Genomic DNA, 9,405 nt, shown 5'->3' on the forward strand with positions numbered 1-9,405 from the left:
TTTAATTTCCCCATTCAGGATGTGATATGTGAATTATGAATTGGGGAAAAAGTTATTCAGCATCAGGAAATGAGAAAACTATGGATCCCCACATTGGTTAGCAGACAGGTGACTCGCTTCCCAGAGCTGGCTCTTGGGTTGGATCTTTGAAGGGCTGTTGCAATTCCTCACAGTGCCTTTTTGAGACTGCTTTGCACTCTGTTCTTCTGTCCACTTTCTTCATCTTCTTTCCTTTCCTTGTTTTTCCTCCTAATGGTTTGTCTTCTTTCCCTTCACTCTCACCTCAGATGATGCAGATTCACATCATCTGGCTACTTGGGTTGTCCAGATAATTCAGCTGCCAGTCCATGACATTACCACATTTTCTTAGACTCCCCATTTTTTAACAGCTTTTGTGTCAGATCTGGAAGCCATCTTTCTACTTTTGTACCTTCAGGCTTCAGGCCTGCCACAAATTCTACTGTGGGAAAATGAGAGGGGGGATAGTATAGAGTGAATAAGATATGTAGTCAAAATAGAATTCTTTTAGGAAGTCAAGGCCATTGTGCCCTGCAGCTGTGCTGAGAAGAATGAGGAGATATCTTCTGTTCCGGAGGGTACCTGATTGGTTCATGTGATGGACAAGTGGGTGAGGGGCAAGGACTTGAACTTTCTCTTGGGTGAGGAAAACCCGGAAGCTCTCAGATTTGGGTTTTCCCAGATGTGCCAATATGACATCTCTAATAAAAGTTAGCTTTGAGGAACTTCAAGTCTCAGAGTTTGATGTCGTTGGGGGTGTTATTTGGAACCCTGACATTTTGTTTGTGGGATTTCTTTCCTTCTCTGCTAGGCTTTCAGCAGTAGATTAGCAAAGTGCTATACATTCAACTAGCAGCAGCACCTTCCAGCAATTGCTAGTAAGATTGGAAAAGCTGTACTTTTCCTCAGGAGTGTGTCCGTTTCTTGGTAGCATGCTCTGATTATCCACTGGAACCCATAGAATCTTTCTGAAAAGGTTCTAATGTCTCAGGAAGGTATTGAGAAGAAAAAGGAACTAGATTCAGTCACCTCAGCCTTCCTTCTCTTCCCTAGATAAGGCTGGTGTAATCATGAGATTTTCATCTTCCTGGCAGCTTTCCTCTCTGCCTAAACCATTTAAGCAATGCATCTGTCAGGTTTCGGTTCTATCTTAAAATAAGTTTCATTTTCAAGCGCAGTCTCTAATGAATCATTTTTTATTAAGAACAGAAATAAGCCGACATTCCTGAATCTAATTGCAGCCAAACTGGCCCCTCCTTCCAACCCCCTCCTCTTCCGCTCTCCAACCCCAATGTCCCATTGGCCAACATGCATATCCATCTCTACATCCCGGCACGTTCTTTTCACAGGAATGTAGCCCCCCCTCCTCGTCTCCCAGGAAACCCTATCTGTACACACACAAAACTAGGTAAAAGTTCATCTCAGCAATAAATCAAGCTCCTGCTTCATCTTGTTATGTCAGCGCTGGAAGAGAGCCTAATTTGGAACGCTGACAGCATCATTCAACCACTTGTTCAGTGACTTGCAAACAAGGAGGACTTACGATTGGTTCTTGGAATCCTGGCTATCACAGCATCCTTGTGCTCACATTATGTTTTTTGAAATTCCCTGCCCTTTTCCCACAAGCAACATCAATGGGAAAGATGAGAGGAAATTGGAAGCTGAAGTCACAGAATGCCTCCCCTTAGTGACAGCAAGCAAGTGGTGGAATTGCTGTCACTAAGTAATGCAGTCATACAATGTTATGCTTTATGACTACATCATTTATCAATGGCAATTCCAATTGCCATCATAACTTGAGAACTGTAATCTTGGCATATCTCCAGTATGGCCATAAATGTTACTATGGCTATAAAATGTGCTCACAAAAGAATTCCAATTAATAGCATTCCAACCATGGGAATATAAAATTTCTTGTCCCATGTTTTTCTTGATGTGCTAACTTATATGCCTTAGGTCAGAAAAGGATGGACCAAATGCATAAACATATATTACTTCTTGAATGATCAAATAGCCAAGATTCAATAGATCTGGCTCACACAGGTTGTCCTGTATTATCCTCCAGGGTCTCCAATGTGTTGTCGGTATCTTGATGCGAAGAGCTAAATAAAAGGCACCAGAGTCTGTGCAAAAGGAAATCTTGAGGAAAATGAGGAATGGCTGTTTATGTGAAGAGACTGAGATCCTGGATTTAGAGCAAACAATTCTCAGCAACTGCTCAAAGACAGTTTCAGTGTGTGATTCCTGAAACATTCCTGAATACATAACTCTACTTGGCAGGCTAGGGACTTTGTATTTAAAGCCAAACTAGATTTGTCACCCACAAATCTTCATCTTTGTCCATCTCTATTCTATATTATTGTCCAAATTCCTTTCAAACTGGAGATTAGTTAGTTCTTGAAAGAATTTCACAAAGATAAGAAGTATGAGAAGGCCTGCATTGGCTTAGCTGTATCTCAGTACACTCACACATGCTGATTTTGTTCAAACGCTCTTAAATATTTAATCTTCAATATAATATAGAATAGAGTAATATTGATTACAAAATACTAAAATTGATTACAAAAGAAAATATGTAAACCCAGTGTCCTTTTGAAGGCACCTACTACAATTTGAGTAAAAAGATAAGTTATTCCCTTGTGACTGAGAATTCTAAACCCACTGAAGACTGCTGACTTGTGGTCTTCTTGCAAGGAGCAACTGTATGAAGCACTGTGGCAATCTCAAGTCTTTTCCTTGTCCAGAGAGGAATGACAAAGCTGCTCTACTTGCCAGCTCTTCATTCTGCTATGGTCATCAGCTCTACTTTTAGTGGAGCCATCTTCACTTTGCCATTTCTTCTCCAGAGGTCAACAGCTCCAGATTTTTTAGATCCTCCAGTACTGTATGATCTGATGGAAGAGAAAGTAGATTCCATCATTAATTTCCCTATGACAGTGGAAATCCTGCTATCCTCATAGTTTCTATGCCACCTTCCCTTATTTAGGGTATGGTTTTATGGGTGTGTATTAGTATTTCAGTTCGAAAAGAACCTGCTTTGACACCTGTAGACATAGCCAATTTTGCCCCATGGAAGGGTAGGCAACTTTGTGTCCAGGGAAAACACTTTTTTAAACTTCTCTCTTTTTTTCTCCTTTTTTTTTTTATTCATGTGGTAGAGGAAAAGAAACTAGTGCTCTCAGGATGTATCAGAATTTTGCTTCTCAGAAATTTTTTTTTTAAATTAAGGGACCCTAAAAGTGGGGAGGAATTAAGCCCCTCTCTACAAAGTTTTGTGAACTGGGATGTACATTCTTGCATCTCAGTGCTTGATGGCTGAGCCAACAGTTTGATTTTCTTTGGGAAAAGTAAGAAGGAAGGGGGAATGGTTGCTTATCTTAAGCAGTGCCATATTTTCCCTTGCATCCTCAAAACAGAATTGGAAGCCTGGGAATCTGAAATTAAGACAGTAAACTTATGGGCATCACAACCCCCACCTCACAATACATCAAGCAGAAAGAGGGTGAAATTTATGGTCCACCCATTGCAGGATCCAGAAAAATGAGACCTGCTTAGATGGTTGAAATACTTATTCAGGTGACAAAATATTCATTTCTCTTGAAGATTAGAATCATATATTAGAGATTTCTGCTCCTTTTTAACAACTCCTCCCCATTATAACCTTGGTCTCTCCTGCATTCTATCATCTTCTAGGCTTTTTACCACCATTTTCAATAGCGATGATACCACAGCAATGATGTCCCATTTCTAATAGCGATGATGTCTCAGTTTGGAGGAGATCCTGCCCCTCTTGGACTTTCTCTGTACTGAGGTCAGAAGCATCCCAGCCTTCAGGCAAAACCCAGAAGGTACTTCTTGGAGGAATTTCCAAGAGTCTGCATAGGTTGGATTCTGTTGCTCTTCTGGAGGATGAGGAGAATGCAGGGCCTTTTCTTCAGCAGTCCTTCTGGGACAACTTTGTTATTCTTTTTAAGAAAGAATTGTATTATTTTGGATAGCCTACAACAGAGAGAAAAAGATGAGAGAAATTATTTGCAGAGATTTCCCTTGTGCAGGAACAGATAGAAGATAGCAACCATAAGGGACACAAAAGAGCTACTTGTGGGAAATGTTCTATTATGTTTCCCCTTTCCTGACTGTGGATAAATTATTCTTGTATAAAGTGAAGCATCTTGATGAAAAACAAATTTTCCCCAAAGACTGCCAGGAAATGGGCAAGTCTGGAGAACTAATTCAGGTGATCTACATTTTTGGCACACTGTGAGGTTACATAGTTATGATGGGATAGAAGCAGGGGTGAAATACTCCCGGTTCGGACCGGCTCGGGCGAATAGGTAGCGATGATGGCCGGTGGTTCGGAGAACCAGTAGCAATGGAAGCTGGAGGCTCCGCCCACTCACCCACCCACCCCAGGTGAGCAGTAGGAGTCGGGGAATGGTGCATTCCCCGACTCCTACTGCCCACCTTTCTCCCGCGGCTGACTATCGGGGAAGGCAAGCACCCGAAAGGTACCGGAGTTGCTCGCTCTCCTTCTTGAATGAGCCACTCTGGTCCATGCGCCGGCTGCGCAAGCACACATCAACCTACCACTGAATTAAATAAACAGGGTGCGCTTGCGCAGCCAGCACGTGGACTAGAGCGGCTCATTCAAGAAGGAGAGTGAGCGACTCTGGTACCTTTCGGGCACTTGCCTTCCCTGACAGCCAGCTGCGGGAGAAAGGTGGGCAGTAGGAGTTGGGGAATGGTGCATTCCCCGACTCCGGGGAATGAGGCAGGTGGGCGGAGTCACGGGAAAAAGGTAAGGACACGCCAGCAGAATAGAAATTTAAAAAGATTTCCTACCAGGTTCTGTGGGTATGGCTTGGTGGGAGGGGGCATTGTGACTGAGTGGACGTGGCTGAATGACTTTGAGTTGGCCACGCCCTCCCACCAAGCCACGCCCACAGAACCTGTAGGGAAAAATTTTAGATTTCACCCCTGGATAGAAGAGATATTCAGGATGAGTAGGTCAGTGTATGCAGTAGGGTCATTTCATTGGGGAGAATAGCAAAAGAAAGCCCTGTAATTTCTACCTTCTTTCCTCTCTGTTTAGATTATGAGCCTTCTTTCAGTCCCAATTATTTCCAGAACTACTGAATTGAGAAGAAAAGTTAAAGGGTATTAAAGGTATCCCTTTCTGGAGTGGATTGGCAGAGAGCCATCTCAGACAGTCTTAAAGAATGAAGATTGCTATAAAGTCTTACATGATTATCCCTTTCCTATCTTTCTTTCAACTTAAAACCCAAACAAAGTTCTATCTTCTTTCCTGACCACTGCTGCCAATTTTACCTCTGATCTGATAGACTAAGCTGCTGATGTCACATCACATTTTGACTGTGGCTTTGGCAGCTCCAGTACTCACCAAACCTATAACCCTCAACATTTCCAGTACATTGTAATTGTTGAATTAGGCCAAGGAGATTTGAATCAATATAATGAGCTCTTATCTTCCTCTTGTCTTACAAGGAGGCAAATGTGTAAGATATATGCAGTTAGAAGGAAACTGGAGCAAAAGTGAGAAGACTATAGATAAAATTCTGACTGCAGAAATACCCCGGGTTGCTTCAAAATTAAAAACAGAGAGAAAAAATATCATAACAAAAGAGCAACAGTTACCCAGAGAGAGCAAATCAGGAAGACAATTCATCCCATTCTCCATTTTAAAGGCCTGGACACACACTGAGCCAAGGTCTGGGGCAGAACCAGACTAAGAGGCATGCTTACAGATCTGTAAGGCCATACTAATTTCTGGAGCAATGTTGTTCAAGAGGGCAGGCTCACAACAGAGAAGCATCTAAGTATGTACTGCTGTATTCTCCACCCCGCCACTACCTTCACTTGGGACAACTATGTGGCTGCATAATTATGAAGGGGACCAAATTGTGTTCAGAAGGGTGGCTTCTCTACGAATGATAGGGAAAATAATTTCCACCAACTGTCCACTCAGATTTAATTGTGAGCCTCCTTTCATTCTCAGCTGACCGGCAAAGTTCTCTCAAAACTGAAGAGAAAAAGTGTATTAAAGATACCCCTTCCTGCACTGGATTGGCAAAGAACCCTCCTGGAGAATGAAGACTTTGACGTGAAATCTTACTTACATGATTTTCCTTTTTCTTTCCTTTCCTTCAGCTCAGAGACCAACAAGCTAGGAGAGAAATGTCTTCTCACCTGAGCACTGCTGCCAATTTGACATAAGACCTGAGTTGCTGAGAAGTTAAGCTGCTGGCGGGCGTGATGTCACAATGGTCCTTTGGCCTCCCTGATAATCATTGTGACTTTGAAATGGCCTTATACTTTTAATGAAAGGCATATCTGCACTTTTGGTTACAAGAAACGGCAGCACAGATTTCTTTTTAAAATAATCGGTGCTGTCCTCCTGTTTAAACTCCAAATTTGTACTCCAAACCTTAAGAAATCATCCCATACAGAAAATCTCATTTTCTGAGAGGGATTTTTTTTAATTTATTTTTTTAAAGAGAGATACTAACTGGCTTGAGTATTATATTTATTCTGAGAAGCAGGGTTTTGTTCAAATATATTGGCATACTTCTATATGACTCTGAATAGGAACCCTGGGAATATAACTTTAATATATCTCAGATTTCGTAGATGTACCTGTGCATTGGTGTCCAAAAAGGATTAAATTTCACATTGATTCCAGTGTTAAACAGATTAAATTATTATTGTGAAGAGCTTTAGTTAATGAATTTTTCTGTTGTCAGAAGGAATTTGCTACTTATTCAACCTGGGCAAATTATTAGAGAATATTCATTCAGAACAATATCCAGGATTTCACACTTATTTGCATGAGTTGCTGCACTTTGACAGGGATCTCTGCCTGAAGGTGTGAATTAAGTAGAAAGAGGATAAAATTAATAAAGTGAAGCCGTGGTGGATACTCCCTGAACAAGGGAATCATCTTGAAGAGAATTAGAGTTGTATCTAATGTAAAAAGCAGGAGCCAGATTGCTTTCTGATACTGTACACAATGTTGTTAAGTACTTGGCTCTGTTCTTTCACAAATTCTGGTACAAAGACAGTAAGACACTACATTCTCAGCTTTTGTATTTAAAACAAAATCTGGGAATTTGGGCAGTCAAAAGCAATTTGATCCAGCCTGCCAACTGAGATATGATTTGGCTCTAGGCTCCAGGTATGGTCTTTATAATTTGGATTTGGATTTGGCTCCAGGTATGGTCTTTATAATTAAATTCAGGGTAGATACACCCCCAGAGACACACACTTGATCTGGGTACTTCTCTTCCTTCTCTATAACATGGCCCAGAATTGTTTCCTTTGGAGGCCAGGTAGTTCTAAGAGGAGTTTCCTAGAGATAGAAAGCCAGAGCAATCTTGCCTTGGCTAAGCCATGGCTCTTGGCTCTTGGAAAATTCAAAGATGATGGAAGTTACATTCATTGTGAGCAGGAAAACCCAAGAGAATGGTAAATCCTCACTCATTTTGACCTTGTGAGAAGCTGAAAATGAACAATTCATAGCATTTGGAGGAAACCTTGAAACCTAAAAATCAGTGGTAGAAACTTCTGCTTTTTGCACTTGCCTGATTTGGCAATGTAAACCAGGATAACTATACTGCAGTTGGTGATGTTCAGTATAAAAAAATAAGTCACTCTGCATGAGGGACCCTTCACTCCACCTATGTGTGCTCCAATGCAACCACAGGTTTCCAATCATAGAATAATTTTCAGGAGGTTTCCTAATCCTGACTGGCTAATTGGGAGCTGCTGGACAACAAACAATCATTAGACATTATTCTTTCTGCAATAGGGTCCACCATCTTCTCTTCAAATGTCATTGTATGTTAAACAGTAGTGGGATTCAAATCCCGTCGTTACCGATTCACTCATGGGCGTGCACTCTCGCGCGCGCATGATGCTTCTGCACATGTGCAGAGACGTCTGGGCGGGTGGGCGGAGCCTCCCGCCACTGCCGCTACTGGTTCACCCAATCCAGGGCGAACCGGTAGCAACCCACCACTGATGTTAAATGAATTTCATAACTACTGTAATGTATACAGGTAGTTCTAGAGTTATGAATTTAATGGAGCCTGTCCATTCCATTCGTAATCCGAGGATTTGTGGGATTGAATCTCGTACCTTGAACGAGATCACTCCCTCCTTTCACCCATGCATTTGCTAATCGAATGCAAGGTATTTCAGGGTTGGGAAGGCCATGGTGGGCCTACCAATGGAACAGACCACCTTCTTAAGACTATCCAAGGCCTTCCCGACCCACTGAAATACCACATGCCAGCCCAAATTGCTTGTCCCCCCAATCTGCCACGCCAGGTCACTTACCTTGTGAAGATCTAGAAAGCAATCTCCTCTCCAGCCTCATGCATCCTGTTTGAGCCTCCGCAGGCCTCCCCTGGCCCATTGCAGGCCAAAACAGAGCCCCTGGGTACCGGATCCGAGTCTCTAGGGGCTGGATCCAACCCTCCGAGGCACCATTCAGCCCTCTGCGGGTCTCCCCAGGCCCATTGCAGGCTGAAATGGAGCCTCCAGGGGAAATCTACCCCTCAGAAGCTCCATTTCAGCTGGCAACATGCAGGATGAATGTTGCAGAGCCTCTGAAGTTGTTCATAAGGGCAAACAATTGCCGTGGTGCTGCAAGATTCTTAGTTTCAGGCGTTGTTCGGAAACACTAGGGGACATGCATAACTTTGAACATTCGCTAAGAGAACGTTTGTAACCTGGGGATTACCCGTATTATGCAGGCAATGTGTACGTAAGAAAACAGAACTGCTTGGGCATTTTTAGAAAGAGGCATAAAACACTATCAAATCCTACTTAATGAAATAAGATTATTATCCTAGAAATGAATAAGTGGTATCCTGAGTCTATTATTTATATTTGCAACTTGGTTACAAATTGATTGAGTACTGTACTTGATTTTTCAGCAGTTGCAGCAATGCCATTTAATTTGGGAGGAAAATTTAGTAAGGTTATTCAAATAAGAAGCTCTTATAAAATGAAAATACCAGACTATACCCAGCTTAATCATACTTTTGGGTCCACAGACATCCATTTTGCAGAATTAAACTTATGATACTCAGGGAAACCTAAAGGCACCCAATTTATTGCTTAAATGCCAAAAGTGCTCAAAAAAGTTGGCCCCTTTCACTCCAACATGCCAGACACTTAATTTTGCAAGTTAAAAAAAAAAACTTTGCCAGTTTGGATATTTGCAATTTGTGTTCTTAGGAAATCTTCTAAATACAGTATGACAAAAATAAGGGAGCAACTGGAGGAGAGAAGTTCAAGCTATGTGCTTATTTCTGAACTGTCCAAATCAGAAATTGGGAATACACTGAGCTGACATTAGGCTAA

At 41.9% G+C, this 9,405-nt stretch overlaps 1 long non-coding RNA gene across 1 annotated transcript; it reads right to left on the bottom strand.

The window, feature by feature from the left end:
• Positions 1-2,496: 2,496 nt before the first annotated feature.
• On the bottom strand, positions 2,497-6,245 carry LOC117674994 (uncharacterized). The gene is made up of 2 exons (XR_004594082.2): positions 6,156-6,245; positions 2,497-4,017 (listed from the first exon to the last, which is right to left on the bottom strand). It is a non-coding gene; the product is annotated as an uncharacterized LOC117674994 (long non-coding RNA).
• Positions 6,246-9,405: the final 3,160 nt, after the last annotated feature.

This window comes from Pantherophis guttatus, chromosome 1 (genome assembly GCF_059756535.1).
Source record: "Pantherophis guttatus breed Tessera chromosome 1, ASM5975653v1, whole genome shotgun sequence".
NCBI lineage: Eukaryota > Metazoa > Chordata > Lepidosauria > Squamata > Colubridae > Pantherophis > Pantherophis guttatus.